Genomic DNA, 25,272 nt, shown 5'->3' on the forward strand with positions numbered 1-25,272 from the left:
CCCACCCTCACTCTTGCAAGGGAGGCAGTGAATCTGAGTATTTCTGGCAAAACATATTGATGCCCTGGGCAACACTGGGATTCTTTAGTAACAAATAGGGGGAGTATTTGGTGTACAGTCCACCCAAGATACATATCTTAATTCTCTTCTCAGTCTAATAATCACTTTTTGTTTCATCTGGTCCTGCCTCTGGGCAGTATCAGCATTCTAGTTTCCGTTACACACTTCCCTGGGCTTTCAGTGTTTTCCCAATTAACCTTCTGCCATTGCTCACTCAGGGTCCTTGACATCTTGCACATAACTAGGTACAGAAACCTCAAGTATCTTGACTGCTCTTTGAGGCTGTTTGACCCTCCTGACTACTTCCATGGTTCTTCATTCTGGCAACTGAGACTCGCCTCATATCCATGAGTCCCCTCGTTTTATAGTCTGTTTCCTTATTGATTCTTGGTGTTTGCATTTTTATGGGTTTTCACCCCCTTAGAACCTCTCAGCACATCTACAACCCATTCTGAAATCGGTTTTGTTTTCTGGACCACTGGAAAGTCTATACACCCCATGACCAATGCCTGTTAGAAGTCTCCAAAGCTTTAAGCAGTGGTTCTCACTGGAGGTCACAAAAGGCAGTACTCAGGCCAGGTGCTTTCTGTGTTAAATGCATAAACCCTGAATGCACTCTAACCACATTCCCTTCACTTCATATATCTGAATTGTCAGGGGGACCCAGGAGAGGCTCAAATTGAGGATTTTCCCTCTAGACATTGCTGTTATTCTGGTATGACCTACGGTGAGGCGAGGATTGATGCAATTATTTGGACAGGAAATCTAAATTAGTAATTTTCTTTCCAGGTAGGATGACTGCTGGGTAGAAACTTGAGATTCTGGAGGTAGAAAGAAATCTAGATAACACTGGTCAAATGCCTGTGTTTCATAGACAGGACACCTTGCTTCAGAGAGATGGAATTATTAGAAGTCATATGTGTCAGTAGGGGTGGGTCCAGACTTAGGAGCCAAGGTTTTACATGCTTGGCCATAGGATTTTCCCCTTACATTTCTTTTAGGAGAAAGATTTTATCCTTCTACACTTGCCCCTTTCACCTAGGAAGGTTGGAATCACCAAGAAGACTGACTAGCGGTAAGAGCAGTGGGTGGCTCGAGATACTCAGCCACCTGGTATCCACAGATATGACTGAAACAGCCTTTATGGAGACACTAAAAGGGTCTCAGCTAAATCTTACATGTTCTGCCTTAGCCTCCCCTCTTTCTGTACTTAAAAAGTATTTTGTCACTACACATTATATCATTGCAATTGCTTTATATAATTAACCTGGAAGAAAAAAAAAAGGTGTCTGATTTCAAAGGAGAGTCAGAAATGCATTAATTTACCTTAGTGACTTACTTGATTTAGTGCAAAAGTGTTCCACGTACAGAGAGATCAATCACATCACAGATTTTCTTAATTGCACTTTACTCTTGAGTGCAATTAAAAGCATCAGTACAGCCCGGTTTAATGCTTATATTCTAAGCCTTCCTTAGCTGTTGCTGAATGGGGTCCTATACTTTAGAAGCTGCTTTTACAAGACACAGAAAGAACTGGGTTATACTCCCCTTTTCTACCCCTTGCAGGTTCTGGATGAATTGGTCTCCGTGCTCACTGTGTGCTGGGCATTGAAGTTGTTAAAAAATCATGAAACAACAGCAACAAGACAAGCTCCCCGGGTGATGCTTCAGTGCAGTCAAGGTAGAGATGAAAATTTTCATGAGTTTATCAAAATATTACTTACATTTAAGTAATCAGTTTTCATGAACTGAAATATACATTACATTTTTCTGTGTAAAATGCTCTGTATAAGTCATTTAATGTGATTTTATAAATACATACTTATATATGACAAATGTAAATTTGTGTTCAATGATATCTGTTCTGCAATCTTTTTTTTTTTTTTTTTACAACTAGTTATTAAGGCAAAATGAATCAATCAGACTCCACTGAAGGAAAGCTGGACTGAACATAAGAAGTGGTCAGATTTCATGTGTCATTAAATTATTCAAATCTTTATTTAACAAAATAATTAGTTCTCTGGTAGATAACGATAGTTTTCCCTCAATAGCCATTCTTCCTTCTCCTTTAATCATAGAACTTCAAAATGCTAGCTGGAGACATAATTTCCCAGAATAAAAACTAAATTCCCTAACCTCTTTCACAGCTATTATGGACATATAATTAAATTCTAGACAAAGTGATACGAGCAGAATTGGTATAGTATCTTCCAGGAAGGCTCCTCAAAGAGAGGGAGCACGCACTTCTGTCCCTTCTTCTATCTGACTCCATGGGACCTGCTGTTAGAGCCAAGGCTGCCATCTTGATCCACAAAGCTGCTGTCAAGTGCTGAGAATGGCCCGGTTTCCTAATGACTGTGGAGCCATTATACTTAGTCAATTTGAGAGAGAAATAAATCACTTCTTGCTTCAGCCACTCTTGTTTTGTGTTTTCTATCTCATTAAGCCAAACTGAATTCCTCACCTGTTCTGTATTATAATTGGATGTGACCATGCTAGTTAGGGGAGGGGCATACTGAACAGAGTGTCTAGCTAGTTCATAGACATTCTGAAATATTCTGAAAACATTTATGGCTCTAAGAAAGCCTATTCTATACTCTTGACACTTTTTCAAAGTCCCTGTTCTTCATCCACACTTCAGTCCATTTTGATCTATTTTCACTCTTCTGGTTGTCTTTATATGTCCTCTTTCCATCTTGATGGGTGATGATCCAAGATGGTAAAACCAAGAGACAGAACTGATAGAATCTATTGCTTTAAGTATGTAAAATCACTTCTCTAAGGGCCTCAGATACTAATTCTTCAAGGCCCACACCTACAGTACAAGTTCGGAGCACAATATATTTGAAGAATGCAATTATTAATTGGGTGGATAAGGATTGAAGATTAATTAAAATTATTTTTCAAAGGAGATCCACCTCGTGAATTGCTAAATTGAAGTTAGCCATTGAGGTTTTGGACCATGACATCAGCGACTGCCCAGTGGCTTTGCTAAATTAGGAAACAGTGTCTTGAAACCAAACAAGACACTTGGTTCTGGTTTTGGTACATGGAACCGAAACCAAACTCTGTTAAAAGATATTGAAGTTATCTAGGCTGGGCACAGTGTCTCACGCCTATAATCCCAGCACTTTGGGAGGCCGGGGTGGGCGGATCACAAGGTCAGGAGATCGAGACCATCCTGGCTAACACGGTGAAACCCCGTCTCTACTAAAAATACAAAAAATTAGCCAGATGTGGTGGCGGGCGCCTGCAGTGCCAGCTACTCTGGAGGCTGAGGCAGGAGAATGGCGTGAACCCAGGAGGCGGAGCTTGTAGTGAGCTGAGATCGAGCCACTGCACTCCAGCCTGGGCAACAGAGTGAGACTTCGTCTCAAAAAAAAAAAAAAAAAAAAACAAAACAAAAACCAAGAGATTGAAGTTATCTAAACAACAATGGCAGGAAAATAGTCAAATCATCATCTATCTTGAGGTCAGAATCAGTTACTATTGCTGCACAGAGATAAAATGGCTGGGAAATGGTGGTGGCTGCACTAAAAGAGGGAGAGAGACCCAAATCGAAGTCTTTGGTACCGTTCAGGTAGTTATGCACCTGCTTATCTCCCTTGGCCTCCATGGAAGTTGACACATGTCCTGTTCTCAATTCATATAGAAATACTAGATAAATTAATATGTATAGAATAATGGGTTATATAAGAAAATGTAAAGATTTGGCACACAGCTTGAAAGGGAGTTTAAGACATGATAATGGTTTCAAAGCATCTTTTGACATGAAGGCCTAAAGAGGACTGAACAATAGTATGAATTAAGATGCATTACAGACATTTTGATTCATGTGGAAAAAGGTGATTTGGAAAACTGCATATGGTGTAAGAAAAATGTAAGAAACTAATTTTACTATGAATTGAACTTTAACATTTTAAGTGATTATCAAATTATTTTGACAATGAATGACTTACATTATTTTGTTTGACTCAAACCTGTGACTGAGGCAAGTACAGTTTATTATAGAGACTAGTTAGAAGGCAGCAGAAACAATTTCACAGAAGCAACTAGATATGTCTAACTCACGTTTTGCTAATACATAGTAAACTGCAAAAGTCTTCTAAGTTTTGGGTACTGAAAGTCAGAGTGATGATTAATTAGATTGGGAATTTGTCTCTGTAGTAAAAGATTATCTTGACAATAGATGGAAATAATGGAGTTTCTATTCTAAGAAATATTCTCCCTAAAGCAATCTTACCTTTACTGGAACTAGGTAAGCAAATTTTGATGGTATTCCCTTTGGATTCCCAAAGAATAGTGAACTCATATGAAAATGAAGAAATTTCAGTTTGAAACTATTAAAGAAGGAAGAGATGAGACTAATGGGCTGAAGATAAAATCCAAAACCATCAATTGCACCTTAGATTTTATTTTACTAAAGTGAGTAGAAAGATTTATTGCCTGTGTCTTAACAAGAGAATTAAGCAAATTGAGTCAATTATTTAAGTCATATTTATTTGAAAGTCTGTTTTGAGGCCACAATTTAGCTTGACTGTCATTTAGCAGATCATCTGCTTACTTTTCCTTTAAAATTTTATTTCTTCGTTTAGTTAAAGGTTATGTATAGTGACAATAAACAGATTTACTTTTTTAAGAGACAAAATCAATGATCACACTATACAATTATAAATAGATGTAAGTTGATAAATAACCGGTTAATTTACTCTGAACAACTGAATGGAAAACAACATCTTAGTATCCCCACTTAAAATCCAAGTGATATTGTTCTTTCTCAAATCTAAGCAAAATTATAAACGCCACTCAAATTTTTTTAAAGAAACCTCAAATGGTATGTCTTTGTCAATTCATCATTATACATTGCTCATAGAGTCGGGCTACATAAAAAAGCTTTCTTTCATGGATATTTCAAGTTTGTTTGTTAAATAAAACTTGTAAGACTTGCTTTTCTAATTAAAGAATCTAAATAATTTGCAGAAACATTCAGATATATTCTAAGCAATTATTTCCATTGTTTAATTTTCATATAGTTTGAAATAAGCATGGAATTTTATAATCCACTTTACTGAATTTTCATTATCTCCCTTCCTCCCTCCCTCCCCCTCTTTCTCTCTTTCTTTCTTTCTTTCTTTCTTTCTTTCTTTCTTTCTTTCTTTCTTTCTTTCTTTCTTTCTTTCTTCTTTCTTTCTTCTGCTGAGACTGGAGTGCAAGGGTGTGATCATGGCTCACTGCAGCCTCAATCTCCTGGGCTCAAGTCATCCTCCCACCTCAGCCTCCCATGTAGCTAGAACCATAGGTGCACAACAGCATGCTCAACTAATCTTATTAAAATATTTTTTTTGTAGAGAAGGGGTCTTGCTATGTTGCCCAGGGTTTTCTCGAACTCTTGGGCTTAAGTAATTCTCCCGTCTTGACCTCCCAAGTTGTGATTACAGGCATAAGCCATTGCACCTGGCCTATCAACAGTCTTAAGAATGGCTTAGATGTATATGGCTTCCCTTTATTTACACAATAGTTGTGGGAAACTGAATGGTGACACTACTAGAGCAATCAAATGACTTATTACTGAAAGTCCTCTGGAGATTGTCTAGTTCAAACCCAAATTCTATTTTTAGATTAATTAAAAGTTTTAAACTACCAAGGAAGAGATGAGATTAATGGGCTGAAGATAAAATCCAAAGCTACCAATTGCACCTTAGATTTTATTTTACTGAGTAGAAAGATTTACTGCCTGTGTCTTAACAAAATAATTAAGCCAATTGAGTCTCTTGTGCTGTCAAACATTAGATCATATTGCTTTTATTGAACTGTATTTTTGTACCCATTAACCATCCCACTTCATCCTCATCTCCCCACTACTACTGAATAATGGTAATAATAACCGTTATTCAACTCTCTATCATCATGAGGTCAATTTTTTTTAGCTCCCATATCTGAGTGAGAACTTGCAAAATTTGTCTTTCTGTGCCCAGCTTATTTCATTTAACATAAGGTCCTTCAGTTCCATCCATGCAGCCGCAAATGACTTGACTTTATTCTTTTTTATTGCCGAATAATATTTCATTGTGTATATATGCCACATTTTCTTTACTCATTTATCTGTTGATGGAGACTTAGGTTGATTTCATGTCTTGGCTATTGTGAATACTGCTGCAATAAATACGGGAGCACAGATATCAGTTTGATATATGAATTTTATTTCTTTTGGATATATAGATAGCAGTGGGATTGTGAATCATATGATAGTTATATTTCTAGTTTTTTGAGGACCCTCCAAACTGTTCTCCATAGTGACCGTGCTAAATTTACATTCCCTCCAACAAAGTACAAGGGTTCCCCTTTTTCCACATCCTCACCAGCGTTCATTATTGCCTGTCTTTTTGATAAAAGCCATTTTAACTGCAGTGAGAGGATATTTCATTGTGGTTTTGATTTGCATTTCTCTGATGATTAGTGACATTGAACACTTTTTCATATACCTATTTGCCATTTGTATGTCTTCTTTGGAGAAATGTCTATTCAGATATTTTCTCCATTTGTAAATTAGATTATTTGGGAGTATTTTTTGATATTTTGTTTGAGCCCCTTATACATTCTGGTTATTTGAATTTTCTCTTTCATGAATTTCTGATTATATTTGTTTTCCAGTTCACCACTGGAATCTTAGTCGTTTTCTAATTAAATGTGTAACTGTCATAGATGTTGCACATGTTTTGCTAAAATTGAAACTATTTTTGGTAGCATATTTTATTTTTTTTGCTGATCACATCCTCTTTCTTTTTTTAATAAAATAGTTCTTAATAATTATCACATTTATATTATTTAAATTCTTTGTATTGTTGAAAATCATTTTGTGAAGTTCCAAACTTGAGGTTTTAATCGGGATGTCTAACCTACACATGCAGCTGCAAGGAGTCAATGTCTTTCCTCTGTCTACACAAGCAAGAAACATGGATGCTTTTGATTACATATTCAGGTTCTCTTTTATTATGCATTGACTTTCTTTTTACATGTTTTCTATACATGGTAGAAAAAATACATTTGCACAGTAATATGCCCAGAAAAAAATGCTAACAGTTTTCAAGGCTTTTGTAAAAACTAAACATTTTACTACAAGTTTGTTATTGGTATACTGGAAAATTCTTGATATTTGTGTATTTGTCTTGTGTACATCTACTGTGTTGAATTTTGTTATTAATTTGAAGAGGTTTTTTCAGCTTATTTATATAGATTTTCTAGATACATAGCAGTGTCTGTCATTAATAATGATACTATTGTCTCTTCCTAATTATTATAATCTGTTTTCAGTCTCCGTGTAGCACCCAGAACAATGGTAAAGGAGAATGACGGTTGTAACCTTCCTTTAATGAGATTGATGCTCATTGACTTACTAATGGCAATGGCTTTTGGTATGAGATTGTTTATCTATCTCATGTTTCTATTCTTAAGATTAAAAAAACTTATAAAATCAAGAATAATGATTGAATTTTATTAAATATCTCTTTTTAACCATCAATTAAGGTAACTACAAGATTTTTCCAGATTGAGTTAATAATTCTAGGCTCTATTGTTATAACACTAGAATCACTATTATTATAATGCTAGAATCCTTATTAAAGCATTCAAGGATTTGTTCTTGATATTAAAGTGTTATAAATTTGCTAGTATTTCAGTTAGGACTTTTGTATATACATACAGAAATATATAAGATTGATCTCTAATTTCTGTTTTGCTCATTATCAAACTTTTGTTTATTAGAGTTATGGTAGATTCTCAAGATACATTCCCCAGCTTTTTTCCAAGGTGTAAAAAGATGTATAAATGACCAGGATGACCTAGCAAGTGAGAGGTTGAAATTATTCACCTGTGTGCCTGGACACATAATAAAATACAGTCTTTACCTCATGCATTCTATTTTTAGACACATTCAGGTTTTCAGTTTAGTTATTTAATGTTTTTCCAGTATAACCTCCATTTCTTTGTAATATGTCAAATTCTTAACTTGAAATTATTCAAAATATTCTATATTTGTTGATTTAACTTTTTTCTAAATTTGATTTTTTTTTCTTGATTTGGTATTCCTGTTACTTAAATTGTTCCCTAAGAAACAACTATTTTATTAATATATATTAATTTTAATTTTTTTCTGCATCTGTTTTTTATTTTGTTCTTTTTTATTCACACATTTATTATTTTCTGGTCAAGTTATTTTTAATATTTTAAACTCCATTTAAAAATGACATATTAGTATTTTTTCTATTTTTAGCCAGGTGTACTGGCTCATGCCTGTAGTTGCAGCTACTCTGGAGGCTGAGGTGGGAGAATACTTTCAGCCCAGAATTTGGAGGCAGAAGTGAGCTGTGATCACACCACTGCACTCCAGCCTGGGTGACAAAGTGAGACCCTGTCTCTTAAATAAATAAATAAAAAATTAAAATTAAAAATATTATAGTATTCTTAGGCTTTAAATATTCCTTTGGTGGCCTCATTATGATTTTATTTTGCAATGTTTTCTATCTCTTTTTTATTGATTAAGTCTTCAAATAATGTTTTAGCATTCAGGATCTTTGTATCATATGAACAAATTTATAATATTATCAGATAATATATTATTATCTGATAATCTTGCCTCTATAATTTCTGCCTCTACAATTATGGAATTGAGATTGTTTTCGGCTCAATTTACTGTCGAGTTTTCTGTAGAATGTAAAACTTGGTTTAGCTTGACTAAGATTAATTTACTAATTATGTTGTTTTAATTATTTATGTCTTTAAATGTATCTGATCTATCACATGTTGGTACTGGTGTATTGAAGGGGTCCACTGTATTTTTGCTTTTTGTTCATTGTTCTTTGCATTTATAAGAGAGATATATAATTTTAAAATGTATAATTATGTAGGTCATATATAATATGTTAGATAACTATGACATCATTTTATGTGGAGTATAAATGTATTGCCTATTTGTCTTATTGTTTGTATAATTTGTATAATTAATACAATGTGATGAGTCTCCTTTTTAGTTTTAATACATTTAATATTGAGTATTTCTTTGATATTAATCTTATCTCCTTGGCTCTTTTTCTGTTGCTGTTTGCTTCATATCTGATGTATCTTTTTATTTATTTATTTATTTTTCTTTCTTTATTTAGTATTATTTAGTTTCAGGCTCAAACCGAAATGTTATCCCCGAAATTAAAAATAAGTAAATAAAAAGTCAAATCCACAAATCCTTGTGCTTTAACATTAGGCGTTGAAGTCACTAGTATAATTGATACATATAATAACTTTTCTTGTTTTTTGCACCTTCTTTTCATGGTCCTGCTTGTCTTGTTGTTGAAAGGTTAAGTGAAATAATAGCAGGGTTTCTGGCATACCCTATGCTCTCAATAAACATTTAGGTGAAGCAACATGTTTCGGTTGCTCAACACTGGCTCTGAAGGCTAGTCTTCTGAGTTAAAATTGCAGTTCTAACATTTACAAACTATTTGTCTTTGAATAATTTACTGATTTTTTATATCTTCAATGTGGCAAATAATAATATCTACTTCATAAAATGGTCTTAAGAAATAAATGAAAAAAGGGAGCAAACATGTATAGTACCTGGCATAAAATGAGAGTTAAATAAATATTAGCTATTTTTATTCTTTGCAGATTCTTGAATCTTGTTTTTTTGTTCTGTAGTGATTTGGAAAACAGGTGTGCATCCTGTGTTTAACTCCGCTGGCAATTACCTTTGAAGTTTTTAAAAAACACAGTGCAATCCAAATTTTTCTAATTACCAATGAACAACAGTATCATAACTTCTGACGCTGCCCTATGTAAAACTAATCTCAGCATATTTTTAGCAAACTTTAGTGAACTTTTCCATTTTTATCATTTAAAAAATAAATCTGAATCTTATTGATACATAAAATTGTTAGTAAACTTCAGACTTTTTTGGAAAAAAACATTTTACTCTATTATTTAAAGGATAATTTAAACATTTTAAATTGAAATCAGCCAGGCATGGTGGTGCACACCTGTGGTCCCAGCTACTCAGGAGGCTGAGGCAGGAGAATTGCTTCAGTCTGGGAGGTGGAGTTTGCAGTGAGCTGTGATTGTGCCACTGCACTGCAGCCTGGGCAACAGAGTGAGACCCTGTCTCAAAAAAAAATTATGGTGATTTTATCTTATTTGCAAAAAATCACTTAGATATGTAACTACTGTATTTTTTCATTTTGTTCTGTGCTCAGCCTTTTTTCTTTAGGTTATGTAGTTCATATTTTTGGCTCTTTAATGTTCATTACATTTTTGGTCATCTAGAGTATATTCTGAAGTCTTTTTTCGGGCAATATACATGAAAATTATTTTTTCAGTTTTCTTGCATATCTGGAAAAAAAAAACCCTTTCCTTCCCATTTGTGAATTAACGACTAGTTTGATGTAGGGAAGTCTTTGATTTCTTATTCACCTATGTGGACATTGCTCTATTTTCTTCTGAAATCTATTCTGATGATGGAGAAATATGAGGTCAATGTGATGTTTCTTCTATTGTTGAAAACCAGAGTTGTTTTTCTTGATTTTTAAAATTTGTCCTATTTTCAAGTTTTATATTCTATTTTTGAAACCCTTTTTATCTAAGGATGCAATTAATTTTTTCATTTCATTTAAGTATACATATATTTTAGTTTCTTTTGCTCGCTGTTGCTTTGCTTTTCATTTTATCATTTACTCCTAGTATTTTTATTTTTCCTTTGCATTTTGAGATAACTTCTTTAATTTTTCCTTGAGTAGGACCTAAACAGATGTAGATTCTTTTAATGATGCTACCTTGGGATTTGAATTCTACTTTTGCAGTTTAAGAGAAGGTTACAAAGTTTTCCAATTTCAGATTAGATCTCAGTCTTTCATCTTTTTGTCTTATATTGATCTCTTTTTAGGGCAGCATACTTTTTTAAAAAAATGGCATCTATGATTTCTTCTATATCTTCGAGAAAAAGGCAAATATTTATCTACAAATTCTTATTTTACATGTAGCAAGTAATTTTCAGAGATAGGATCCTTAAAATCTTTAGGATAGTTGATACTCTACTTTTTTATGATGTCGCATAAACATTCATAAGGAAATTTAGGAATTATTGTTTCTTCTCCTTTAACCCAGAAGCACTGGTCTTTTTTTTTTTAGCATTTGCCAGCAGATAGAATACAAAGTCTTCCTTTGGCTGCTCTTACTTTCCACTTAGGTGCTTACTGAAAACCTGTGTCAGGACAAAAACAGAATGTGCATCTTGAAAGCAGGATTTATCCAGTAAAGTTCTTCCAGACTTAGATAAACTCTTCTCTTATCCTGTGGCTTAAGAACTTTGCCTCTGACTCTGAGACTGATAAGTTCTATCCCCACATCACTTGTGGGTATCCATGATTCTTTTTTAATCCTAAGTATTTATATTTAAAAATGAGTATTTCTGGCATATTCTGGTAACATGTTTTTCTTTGTTTCTGCCTTCACATGCATATCCCAAAATGTAATTAATTGAGAGACTGAATAGAGAAACGGGCAATCACCAGACTATACGTAAAAACAGATCTAGAGCAACAATCCCAGAAAGCCAACCCACTGTCTACAGTAACCAGCTCAGGATGCCAGCCTATTATCTATAAGTCAGACTTGAAGGAAGTCAGATCACTACCTCCAGGAACCAGTTCAGGAAACCAAACAAAATCCCCTGTAAGTAATCATCAGCTCCAAATGGCCAGGACTTGATTAATAACTGACAATTTCTCTAATTTTTGTCCCTGCTTCTACCTTATGACCACCTAGAGAAGACCACATGTGCCCCAAAGCAATCACGGAAGATGCCCTGCTTCTAGATCACCCCTTTCCATCTTCCTTGGGCCAGTAGCCTCCAATCAGGGCACAACTGAGCTCCTACTTTTTCCTACTCTTAAGCTTTCTCTCTCTTCTGCCTGCCTTTGAGTCACTGCCAAAACGCAAGTGATGTTTGCTGCCTCCCTTGGTATAGCAAGTTCTGAAGTCTTTGCTTGTTCTCACTTGGTTGTCCTGCACTTATTTCCACAAATTATACTGTTTTCTTGGTCATTAAGCTTTAGAAATTCTAGATATTTCAGAATGCCTGTTAAAGGGCTATGTAGATGGTGAATAGCGTGGTGGTGGTGGCCACATGGAGGAGCTAACTTTTACAACTCTACAATAGTACCTGAATGGTAAGGTGAGGCAAGGTGGCTGGGAATGGATGCACTTAAAAAAATTGCAGGTCTTGGCCAGGCATGATGGCTCACGCCTGTAATCCCAGCACTTTGGGAGGCCGAGGTGGGTGGATCACCTGAGGTCAGGAGTTCGAGACCAGCCTGGCCAACCTGGTGAAACCCCAACTCTACTAAAAATACAAAAATCAGCTGGGCATGTTGGAGGCCACCTGTAATCCCAGCTACTCGGGAGGCTGAGGCCAGAGTGTCACTTGAACCCAGGAGGCAGAGGTTGCAGTGAGCCAAGATCGTGCCATTGCACTCCAGCCTGGGTGACAGAGCAAGACTCCATCACAAAAAAAAAAAAAAAAAAAAAAAAAAAAAAAAAATGCAGGTCCTCTAACTCCCAGCTGGTGGGAGGCAGTGGTTAGAAGGCATCATATGAGCAGGATGTACTGTTCTATCTCAGAGAGCAACATAAATGCAGGGCAGCAATTTTGTTGGTAAGTCTATCTCCATCTATTCTCTATGTACTGGAAATCCCTCCCACACTCTATCAATTGTTTGCTATTATCCTTAATTTCCTGGAATATCACATAATTAATTTTTTATGTCTTCTTTGCTATTTTAGTGGGGAAATTTGATGAAAATCAGGAATTGCTACACAAATGCCATCTTAACCTGGAAATCAAACCCAACCCAGCCATTTTAGAAACATGAAAACTGGGGCTTAGATCTCTTGATCCCTTGTCTATTATATACTCTGCTCTTCGTTTTCATTTTCTTTTTCATAACTCTGATCAGAGTCCTCAGCCAACTCTTTGGAATGAATTTAGAGAAATCGCTTCTTCGCACAATAGCTATATAATCTTGGACAGGTTATGTAATCTTAAGCCTCAATTTTGTCATAAAAAGGTTGCTAATAGGATTGCCAAGGAATTAAACATGTCAGAAACCATTCTAGATGCTTCTGTGTATATCATTATGTATTACTGTTTTAATCCTCTCAAAAACTTTACAAGACAGAGACTTTTAACATTCCTAATTTACAGATAAGAAAACTAAGGTTCAGAGAGGTAAAATAATTTGCCTAAGCTCATACCTCTAGTAAGTGGTGGTCTAGAGTTTAACACTAGGCAGTCTTAATCAAGATTTACTTTTTAAATCACAGCACAGTTTTTTAAACCACAGTTTTTCATAGTGCTAAAACGTAACTATGCCTATATTTAAAAGATGCTCTTGAATGAGGCTAGCTAGGTACAAATGACCTACCACAATACACTGAGCTCCCCAGGATTGAGAACATCCAAGAAGATTCCAGTAGTCCTGTGGGGCAGTGTCCTTGATCCTCATCAGTTTAAGTAACTGAGGTTAGCAAAGTGGCCCAGTGGGTGATGCAGGGGCACAGGTTTGAAGGTGGTATGACCTTGAAATATATTTAGTTCAGCAATTTCTTTAGGAATGTTTAATTCCAAAACAACTTTATGGTTTGAGACATTTCCAACCACTCTGGGAAGGAAGCTGGTAGGTCTTGGAATTGAGATTTCATCAGATCCAACAAAGACAAGCTTAGGGGCAAGATAGGCTTGGGAAGCAATTTATGCTTTCTACTTAAGCTTGTAGCCTGAAATCTTGCAATTTTCTGAAGTTTTGAGATGGGGTAAGGAGGGCTTTATAGGACTGTCTGTGTAGTGTTTTAGGTCATAGTTAATGGAAGAAATGGAAATAATTCAGCAATGGGCCTTTATTATTCCTTTTAAGTGTCCAGCATTTTATTTCCCTGACTGTGCATAGCCAATTCCCCCACCATGATGAGATTTTGTGGAGGAGAGCCAAATTCCTAGCCTAGAAGCAAAAATACCAGAAACACACTTTTCCAATCTCTTTTTCAGCTAGGAGTGTTGAACCTGGACTTCACTGTGCACAGAATCAGAGAACATGGAGGATCTGAATTTCCTGGGCGGGAACAACAGCAGGGCACAGATTTTCCCCCAATGGCAGGAATAATTTCTCCTGGCTATTGAGTTATGTGCCCTGAAAGAACCAGGGGATATTTGGGATTGTGAAATTCAATTGTCAACCACCACATGCTTCACTTTAAACAGAGCCTGCACTGCAGATGTGGTCTAGCTTGAAACTTCTTCCAACTTTCGAATTTGTCTTCTGTTCATCCTCCTGCCTGCATCACTCTTTTAGGTGTCCTGTTTTTGTTCGTGACTGTAATCCTTTTTCTGAAACCTTTGTTATTAGCCCCTATTTTGTAGCTGCCCTCAGGTTCCCTTCTTTTGGTTTTCGTTTTCGTTTATGAGTCCAATAAACTTATGTTACAGGAATTTTTTGGCCAATAACTTGTCTTAGAATTCTTTTCGATATTTATTTCAGACTTGATCTCATCTCTTATGTTCCAAGCCCATCTCTTATGTTCCCTACCCATTTATGTTCCAAGCCTGAATCTTCCAAGCATGGGTCTTGCTGTGAGAATAGGTGAGACCCACTATATGTCTATTCAGCAGGATACAGGCTGATATGAAGGGAGTTCACTTAAAATTAAGAGTATAGGTTTAAGAACTAGGAAATCTTTGGCTTCTAGGCTCCTGTTTTTAATGTTGGCATGGGCCAATAACCTACAAGGGTTCGTTTCCTGATCTCAAGAGGTATAGTGACAGCAATTGCCTCACAGTGTTGCCGTGAGAACTAATTAAGGTTGTGCATAGAAAATGGTCAGCTCAGTGTTAGGCACTCAGGCCCTCCCTAACAATGTTGCTCTCATCACTCAGATTTGTTAGGCAGTGGCAATGCTTTGGATCTGGGAGAGTTCTAGGTTATATTTCACCCTCTGTTTGCCAAGCAGAGATTAGCTTTTATGTGGACATGGACTTAATTCACTTAGTTTACTTTCTGGAACTGGAAACACAGATTTTAGCTGGGTCTTGTTAGTCCCTCCTTTTCAGTGTCACACTCTATAAATAATAATTCTAACATGCACCTAAGACAATGCACTCAACACATAATTGATATACATAATGTTCCAAAGAGATATAAATACATGAAAGTAAAAATGGCAATAGTTTGTGTAAACTGTTGCTTAAACCAAGAGGTGTCATTCCAATAGAGTAGGGTGTGGGATGCTGGAAATGGCTGTTCTCTGATGACATTCCTAGCTCTCTAGTTAAGAGTTCTGTCATCACCATGTCAAGGTAAAATCCTTTTACCACTCTGCTCATTTTGCTCTGATTCCTCCCTGTTCTCTTTCTTACATTCTTTTATGAATTACACCTTCCGCTAAGCTTTAGTACACAGAACTGGAGTTAGTTCTGTTTATTCGCAGTCCTGCCCTGACGTGGGCTGAAGATGTTTTGGAGAATGAAGCCTCCATGAGTTGCTCTAAGTGATGTAAAGTCTGCTGGAGAAAGATGTCTGTTTACTTCCTTTTGTATCCACCCTCTGCCTCTCCTGTGAAACACAAAGTGAGAGTCTAGGGAAGGTATGGAGTGCTGGAGGGAATGGCACACATTTAATGGGGTACTGTGGGCCAAGCCCTACACTAGTCAATTTATTCCTATTATCTGATTTAAGCATCACCATAATCCAATGAAGAGAATATTAGCACTGTTTTACAGTTGAGAAAACTGAAGCTTGGAGAGGTTATGTAACTTGCTTAATGTAAACTAATAGTTAATAAATGAAGTACTAGGATTCAAACTCAAGTTGGTCTGACTCCAAATCAAGAATCATCCCACTACCTTATCTTATCTCTTGCGTTTTTAATACTCTCTATTTAATAGTCTCTATTAAGAGTTTGTAAGTCTCCACCCAACCCTACTTTCGCAGTAACACAAAGGAAAAGCAATTGAAATATATCAGACTAAAAAGATTCCAGAATACACATTACTGTTACTTTCTGTGAGGGGTAGATGTTCAAGTCTAAGGTGGGGTGGTTGTGTTTGCTATATAAATCTGGAAGGTCTTTCACCCCTTTTCCAAGGTTGTAGAGCATAGTTTTCCATTGCAGTGGGGAGATGATGAGATTAAACTATTATCAGGTGAAACCACATGCAGTTCCAATTTCCAAATATTTCTGCTTTCAAATGACTTCTCTGGAGGGAAAGGGGCTATAAATCCCCTAAACAAATAATAATAAATGTTCTGGTTGGTGTCTGTATCACAGAAAGATTACTTTGGCATGCTGGCACTTAGCAAATGAGAAATGTCAAAACAAATAAACTGCTTAATCCATATTGGATCATGACAAATTGATTTGGAAATCCTGTTTTCTCCTATCAGGGGCTGCTCCTGCAATGGATTGTTTCACATTTTTTATACCGGCTTTGAGGCCTTTGACTCATGTTATTGGGAATGGAAAGGCAATTTAGCAGTTCTGTAAGGTGTATGACAAAATGCTTTAAAAAAAGTTTTTATCATCCTTTTCCTGAACTGATATTTTATGTCACCTTTGTACAGTCATGATCACATCAACTTTTTATGCTCAGAAAAATGCTCAATTTAAGTATCTATAACTATTTCCATCACCTTCTGTTTTTTATTATTTCATACTGAGTATCTGTAAAAAATAGCTGCTTTAAAATTATGCAGAATCATAATGACTTTGGTAGCTATCATCAATCAATTGCTGCTGAGGAGATTCTTAACAAATTATTATATTTAAGAGAAACTTGTAGAAAGCTGATTGCTGCGCTATCAAATTAAGACTTGTTAATTTTATGGCCATAATTGTAGTTATTTTCTTACATTATTTTAAATAATTTATTTTCTTATAAAGTTAATAGATAACACATAAAACATAATTTTTTTGTGCCATTAACTCTTTGCCTAAAACTTCCAACACTCTCAAGTAGTGTGATGATTGATTTTGATTGTCAACTTGGTTGGATTAAGGGATATTTACCAGATAGCTGGTAAAATATTAATTATTAATATGTATATTTTAATTATTCTCAGTGCTATAGTAAGCACTGAGTCTGTCCCTCTTCTGCTGAAAGAGAAACCCAGGTGGTTTGTCAATTGGTTAGAATAATTGGGTTGCTCCAGATGTGTCTGTGAAGGTGTTTCTGGAGGGTACTGGCATTTGAGTTGGTGGGTGGGTGAGAAGCCCAGCCCTCAGTGTGGGCAGACACCATCCAATCGAAATATATTGGACTAAAGGGCTGGAGGCCCAATGGCACAAAAGGGTGGGAGAAGGGTGAATTCTTTCTTTCACTTCCAGAGACGGGAAACCCTTCTTCTCCTGTCCTTCGATGTAAGAACCCCAGGCTCTCTGCCTTCAGACTTTGGGATCTGCATCAGTGGCCCCCTGGGCTCTTGGACTGAGAGTTACACCATATGCTTCCTTGGTTCTGAGGCCCTCAGACTTGCACTGAGCCACACCATTTTCCCTGGTTCTCCAGCTTGCAGATGGTGTATCGGGGGACTTAGTCTCCATAGTCTAGTGAGCCAATTCTCCTAATAAAGATCTTCTTATATCTCTCTATATATATGCTATTAATAACGTCTCTGAGGAGACCCCTGACTAAACAGGTAGACACTATTACTATTCACATATTAGAGAGGAGGGAAGTGAGGTGCAGGTTCAATAACTTGCCGAAGGTCATAGATGCTAAGTGACAGCACCTGGGCATGAACCTTGCAGCCTGGTGAAAGAGTCCATGCTGTATTTCCTTAATAAATGAGTGAAGAAAGCATCATGTTCTTTCTTCTCAGTGCAAATAAGTTTTAGAAAATTGTAGTCATTTTTACTTTACTTGCCACTTTAAAATACGCTCACTGCATTACAAAACCTGGAATGCATATTTCTGAGGCGTATATTGTTATTTCTCAGCAGCATTGTCACTTCAAGGGCCCACATGAGGAGTGGCTACATCAAAATCACATGACTCCTAGTAGGCGGTGGCAATCAGTAGGACTGAAAATTAAGACTAAGGAGTTCAATTCCAAATTCATTCCTCCTTCTCATTCTCAGATAATCAGTTGTGAACTACCAACAATAACTTGTTACACTTTAACTTCATTTCAGCTCAACTTAGTCTGCTGAGTTTCTAAAGATGGCAGCAATCCTGGGTGGGTACTTACAGCGAATCACTCACACCAATACCATTTGAGAAGACAGGACCAGCGCGGGCAATGTGAAGGCTAGTAGGAACAGTAGTCTGTGCTGGAGATCATAAACTGGTGACTTCGGGCCAAACATAGTGACTTCAGGCATATAGATGTGTTTAGTTAAGCCAGCTGAGTGTTTCACTTTTTAAAAATTAGCTGCCAATGTTTAAAAATTCACACACATTCAGATTTCCTTCTTCTTAGGAAACATCAGATGATCTGGCAATCTTGGGTTCTCACTGCTAATGCCAACAATGGATTGGACCTGAAGGCAGCTGCCCTATTTAGATGTGTCATTCGTTCTTCAAGTCTGCCTAGCCCTGATCACGCACCATTTTCTTGCAGCTCCCTGAATTGGCTTATTTTGTGTATTAAGGGAACATTGATTAGCAGTCAAGTTTGTGATTCCTGCCTATGCAAAATTTTCTGTTCTTTAATCTTGTGAAAAAGAAATCTCTGTCACGTGATTAATCAATTTCAGTGTTGCATGATTAGATTTCAGACGAAAGCTGTGTAAGAAAGGGAAAAGAACTTGGACTTTGGAGTCAGGAAACTCTAGGTTCAAATTTAGACCCTGTAAATTATTGATGTATAACCACTGAAAGGTTTCTTTCTCTCTTTGACCATTGTTTTCTTCCTGTGTAAAGTGGAAAAAATGACCACGTGGCAGAGAACTATGAATACATATCTGGCATCCAATAGATGCCAGGTTTCTTCAACCTTTGCTACGACAAGTGGCACTAAAGAATCTGGAAAAAGACTTTGACTTTATTCTCAACAATTTCAATCTAATAAGGGGGACAGACTAGTGTCCCATTATCTATCACAGTAAGATCACCTGCTTACTGTGGATTTTTGCCAGGTTTCGCCACTGTAAAGTTACTAGTTCCCTTTTTGTGATTAGTAAATAATTTATTGGGAGCTATTTAGAGACATTGGAAATATCTTATTCTTCTTCAACCTTTACCCAATAGTTTAAAGATTCATAAATGGTTTTTGCCTGAATAAATTATTATGATAGTTGCCAAAAATACCTGACCATGGTTTTGGAAGCCAGGGAGCAAAATCGGTATTTTCCAAGAAAGAGCCTGGAAAGGCCTCCCCCCGCCACCCTGCCGGACTGCAGGACACCAATTGTTGGTATCCCTGCAATGAAAGAAATCCATTCTGCTATTCATTTTTGTACTACTTATTTTAATGCCTTGGGACTGAGTCAGGGAAGGTGTCTTGTCCTCTAGGTATGATGGGGTAGACAGGAAGACATGAGGTCTTTCATTTCTGTGGTTGGACTTGGTGAACTGACTTTCATGGAGAACACATATAGTCAGAAACTGCAAAAATGCATGATGCATATTGCGCTGGCATACCTGCGTTACTCCTTTAGAAACAATGAGTGCCCCGTTCATCTCTGATCCCAACTTCCATCCATCACCCTCCCTCTCCCTCACACTGCCTCAGCCAAACTGGCCTCCTCGCTGTTTCTCAAACAGGTTGTGCACATTTCTGCCTCAGGGCCTTTGCACTGGCTGTTTTAGCTGATGGTAATCCTTTTCTCTACATATCCACATAGCTCTTCCCTTACTTCCTTAAAATCTTTCCTCATTTGAGAAAGGCCTACTTTGACTACTCATTTAAAATTGCAACACTCTCTCTCTAGGATTCCTTTTATCCTGAGTAATTTTTTTTTCTGCTGCTCTATAGATAGAACTGGGCTATTCCATAGGCAGAGAAGCTTGGTTTTCTTCTATCATTGTAGCAAGCTATGTAAGTTACTTTCTATATTGTCTTGATTATTCCTAATCAGTTCCCACTAGAATGTTAGTTCTACAAAGGCTAAATTTTTGTTGTTGTTCAGTTTTGTTTAAGAGCTGGAACAGTGTTTTGTTGGGTAAATATTGTTGGATGAATGAATAAATGAATGGTAGTTTCTGCTTAAAGTTCAATGATGGGGCAGACTTCCACTTGGTTATGAAATAGAAGAAAAATTAAATAATCTAGGAGAGTGGGACTATTCTCTGGCAAGGTTGCCCATGAAGACATTTGGTCTGGGCACCTGAGCCCTGTGCACCTGCCTCTTTTTTTTTTTTTGAGATGGACCCTCACTCTGTCACCAGGCTGGAGTGCAGTGGCCTGATCTCGGCTCACTGCAAACTCCGCCTCCCAGGTTCAAGCGATTCTCCTGCGTCAGCCTCCCAAGTGGCTCGGATTACAGGCACCCACCACCATGCCCGAATAATTTTTGTATTTTTAGTAGAGATGGGGTTTCACCATGTTAGCCAGGATAGTCTCAATCTCCTGACCTTGTGATCCACCTGCCTCAGCCTCCTAAAGTGCTGGGATTACAGGCATGAGCCACCACACCCGGCTGCGCCACCGTGCCCAGGTGCACCTGCCTCATTTTTATCTGCAAGGCGGCTCTCTCTGCTTTCCTGATGGGTGGGTGGAAGGTGCCCTGCCACTCTAACCCAACAGGTCCTGTACTCAGAGTGCGTAGAACTGCGGCCTTTATCTCTCATTATACCACATGCCATAGATCCTGGTGTCCAAAGGGAGTGTAGATTTCTCTGTCTTGCTTTCAAATCCCAAACCTCTGGCAGAGACTCCTTGCTTCTGCTTGAGTCAGCTGCCACATCCTATGCTCACCTAACTGCGAGGGAAAAGGAGATCTCAGGGCTGTGGAGGCTACCCTGTGGTGGTTGCACGCTTGTGACTAGTGACCTTGCAAAGGGAAGGATAACCTGCCTTCTCTTCGGGAGCCCTTGACTTCAAACAGTTGGGTGCATTTTGCTTCTGTTCCCTTTATCACCCAGGCATTTTGTCCTAATTTGTCCCTTTCTCCTTTCACTCTTTTCCTGATCTCCGCTCACAATGGTCTTTGTTCTTGAGGTTAAAAGAAGCTCAGGCCAGCTTGATGCTTCTCAATGGACTCCCAGGCACCGGGAACACGATTGAAGGGGTTGGCCAGGCTCTGCCTCTCAGTCTCTCTGATGTGATGTGGGGCTCCTCAGATGGTGTGGCTGATGGAGGCCCCAGCATCCCCCTTGGTGGTCACTGGTCAGTTTTCACTCTGTCTCTTATGCAGTGTATTAACCCCAGGGGAGCATTGCTCTCTGCAGCAGACAGTGGAAAGAGCCTTTTGGGAATGAGGCTGCCCATCCAGCTCCTTTGCTTTTCTGATAAAAGCAGACTGGGGCGCAGTCAGTGGCAGTCAGATTCCTTTAAAGACCTGCCTGCCTTGCCAAGAAAAGGGTTGTTTGTTCAGGTTTGCACTTGGCTGGCATAAAAGGCATTGCAGGGACTGGAGTAACAGTATTCTATTGGGTCTTGTCCAGAGTAACTTTAGAAAATAATTGATGAGCACTTGTTATTTTCCCCAGCTTAACATTCAACTTATGGCTGATCCCCATTGTTAGACTTCACCTGAACCTGGCTTTGTGCCACTTTTTTTCTTAGACTTGGAAACTCAAAAGATTACATAAATTTGTTGGTTATAAGTATTGGATGTCTTCCCATGGAGACTGGACCAGAGACAGCAACATAGTTCCAGGTAAATTTATGAGTTTTTATTCAGGTTGGATGTTTTGGCCTCATACGAGGACATTTTAGGGCATTTTGCTGCATTCCTAGAAAACACCTTCAAATGTTGAGCTGCCAGGGTGCTGTGGGGCAATTCTGTATGGGGGTGCAATGAACACTTCTGATGAACTGGGAAGGAAAAAATGGCTTCCTGACACTCTTGCTGGGCCCCACAGCTCACCTACCAAGCCGATTCAACGGCTGAACTTTTGTATAAAAAAGATAGATAAAGCAATCCCCTCTGGCAGAAGGAAAGTTTCCATTAAATGTGAGCCAAGCGCCATCAGCTAAATTGAAAGATAAAGACATGCAAAGGATATCTAGTGCCCTGGTGCATGTGGAACTGAACCGTTTTATCTAGAGGTCGAGGGAGTCATAGTGGACAAGGTCCCTTGAGGGGAAGTGGTGAAGCCAAGGGGCTGCAGGAGATGCTCAGGCTGAGAGTGACAGGCAGAAGCCAGGAAGCTTAGCCAGAGGCATGAGCCTCAGGCAGAGCTGAGTGGTCTCTGCCTGGGGAGGAGAGAAGCAGAGACATGCCAATCAGAGAACAGAGTTCAGTTGCCAAAAAGTGCAATGAACCAGTTTTCTCTCCCCATCTCCTTACAATGGAGGGAAAATTAAAAACAAACAAACAATAGATTCTCACCCATACCTTTTATAGTGCATGTGTAGCTGTTATAATATTTTTATATAGATAATATTTTTTGAATGAGTTCTAGAGATCTGATGTACAGCGTGGTGACTATTGTTAACAATACTATATTGAATACTTGAAATTTGCTAAGATATTGATCTTAAGTATTGTCATAATATACAACAAATATTAAGTATGTGAGGTGATGAATATGTTAATTAGTTTGAAGCTGGTAATCCTTTCACAATGTATATCAAAACATGTACATCTTAAATATATGCAACTTTTATTTGTGAATTATACCTCAAAAAAGCTGGAAAAGATAATGAAATAATATTTTGTGTTGGGTGCTTTTTTGTTGGGAAATGGCCCTGCACCAATCACATGCTCTTGATGTCAAGTAAAAATTCTTGCTTTATCCCTAGGTGGGACTCATTTTTACCTATATAATTCTGGCTACAACCATGTGAAATGGTACTGTGCAAGAGTTATTTTCTTTCATGCCTGCTGTTCGTGTTTAATGACTTGGATCTGTGTTTTAACACAATATCCACAACTTAAAACTTAGAGAACTGCCAACACAGATGCTAGTTTACTTTGTATAGCTCTAAGATAAGAACTTCAATTTCACATTGGGGGAAAGTCACCTACCCCTCCCCTCTCTGCCCTTAGAGCTAGAACTTATTTATGAAGCAACCTCAGCTAAATGCAAAGAAGATAAGCAAGAAGAGAGAGAGTGCATGTCTATTCCAAGTCTATTATGTTCCCTGTTCAGCGCGTGACAGCCTGAGCCTCAGCGGTTTTGACACTGTGGTCCCATGAGCTCTAACTTCTGATGAGGTTTCCTGGGGATGTGCTGAGAACCAAGCAGAGAGTCTGTCCTGAAGTTCCACTTCGTCCGTTTCATATTTTGGGATTACCTGTCATATTTGTTTTAAAGATGGTTACTCTTGCTTGAAAATAAATTTAAAAATGGTTTCTGTATAACACTTAGTCTTCACAACATTCCTGTGGGTTTGCTATCCTGATTTCCATTTTATAGATGAAAGAATTGGGGTTCTGGGTAGTCGTCTGGCGCAGGGTCACAGGTGGGTAAGTGGCCTCCCGCTCGGTATTTCTCCACAGTCTCACTCAGAAGTAAGGAAAGATGCCTCTGAGAGAAGTGACTTAAATGTTCATACACTAATGCTCATGCATGTTCCTCACCAAGGAGTCCCTGACTGTCACTCTATATTCTTTTGTCACTATGATGACAGACATGACAGGCAGCTTTCAGAGCAACATTCAACAAATATTTATTGAGTTAAGAGTCAAATAGAAATATGCTCAAACCCGAAACGAGGCTGTGAGGATATAGGGCGGTGAATGGGACACTTGCCTTCATGGAGGTTACAGCACAATGCATAGACAGATATAAATAATAAACTATAGTCTTGTTTTCAATTTTGAGAAGTACCAGGTCCTATCAAGATAAACAGTGTTGAGTTTGATGGGAAGAAAAGAGGTGCTCAGAGCAAACTGGCTGAGAGATGATGGCCGAACAGCAACGATGGGGGTAGAAGAACTCTAGAAGCAGCCACACAAGCTACAATGTAATCTCTTTTGTTCATAACAGCTGTCTTCTATTATGTTCTTACAATGGGATTATTAATATTAATTTTTCCAGCAACCCTAAGAGAAAATAGTGACCACAGGTGTGTAGGTGTATTTACAGAGGAGAAAGCTGAGTGGTGAAAAGGTCACACAACTCCCTGAAATCTGCAGCCATTAGGGAGGGACAGCAGCGTGGAGCCCTAAAGCTGTCTATCCAGGCACTGAGCTCTTAGCAGCCCACACTCCTAACTGTGCTTCTGTGCTCCTGCTTAACACAGCCTTGACCCTGGTGCAGCAGCGTGGACAAACCACACACTCCTTTTTACGGCAAATGGAGTTTATACTGCTTGTTAGCCCCAAATTGGCTCCCCATGCTCCCCTTTCTTTCTTGCTGGAGGCCTGAGTGATGGCCGCCAGTCTCTTTCCTCTGCAAAGCTCATAGCATCCCCGCAAGCCTTGTCACCACCCCACCTGGCATCTGCAACTTGCTCCCCTGAGGCAAGTGCTCAGTCCCTCTTATTCTAATCTAAGGGCTCTAATCTCCATGGAAACATAGGCAGGGAGGGTCTTGCAAATCAACCCGGGGAGCTCTGGAATTTAGGAAGCCTTTGTGTGGTCATGATACTGGTCTAATGACCATGACCACCTTGCTAAGACTAGGAACTATTCTCACTTCTTCTGATCGAGGCCACATCTCCGGAATGCCTTTTGTTTCTCAGTGTGTGGGCCTGGAGACTTACTGAGGTTGTGATACCAGGTGGCAGCTAATAGCCTCTTAGGTGCTTACTTGTGGGCAATTGCAAGTTTTAAAACTTTCCTGTGTTCTTGTTTCCCACTGGAGTATTATATTTGGGTGATTTCTGCAAATTTGTTTTTTCTAGTTTAAAAGAGAAATTAGACTATATTTTTAATGTTCTTTATGAACCCCTTCCATGACAAAACAATATCCAATAGTGCTTAAAATTTCCAAGAATGATTTAACTTCACTGGGAGAGATCATATGTAAATATGTTTACACACCCTTGTAGAGATTTCATGTCAAAACAAATTCTTCAGCCTGCAAGTTCAACTACAATTTTAAATCAGAGGTTTTTATATGCCTTA

General features: G+C 38.0%; 1 long non-coding RNA gene across 2 annotated transcripts in view; it reads left to right on the plus strand.

Moving 5' to 3' along the window:
• The window catches only part of LOC115835213, a 38,573-nt gene extending 14,790 nt beyond the window's left edge, over positions 1 to 23,783 (plus strand). Inside the window, exons 3-4 of one of the 2 annotated variants that reach the window (XR_004030207.1) lie at positions 21,819 to 21,912; positions 23,351 to 23,783. This is a non-coding gene — a long non-coding RNA (uncharacterized LOC115835213). Of the gene's footprint in view, positions 1 to 6,474; positions 6,487 to 21,818; positions 21,913 to 23,350 lie in introns of those variants that run through there. The other variant, XR_004030206.1, reaches the window with a different exon arrangement.
• Positions 23,784 to 25,272: the final 1,489 nt, after the last annotated feature.

This window comes from Nomascus leucogenys, chromosome 5 (genome assembly GCF_006542625.1).
Source record: "Nomascus leucogenys isolate Asia chromosome 5, Asia_NLE_v1, whole genome shotgun sequence".
In the NCBI taxonomy this organism is placed as follows: domain Eukaryota; kingdom Metazoa; phylum Chordata; class Mammalia; order Primates; family Hylobatidae; genus Nomascus; species Nomascus leucogenys.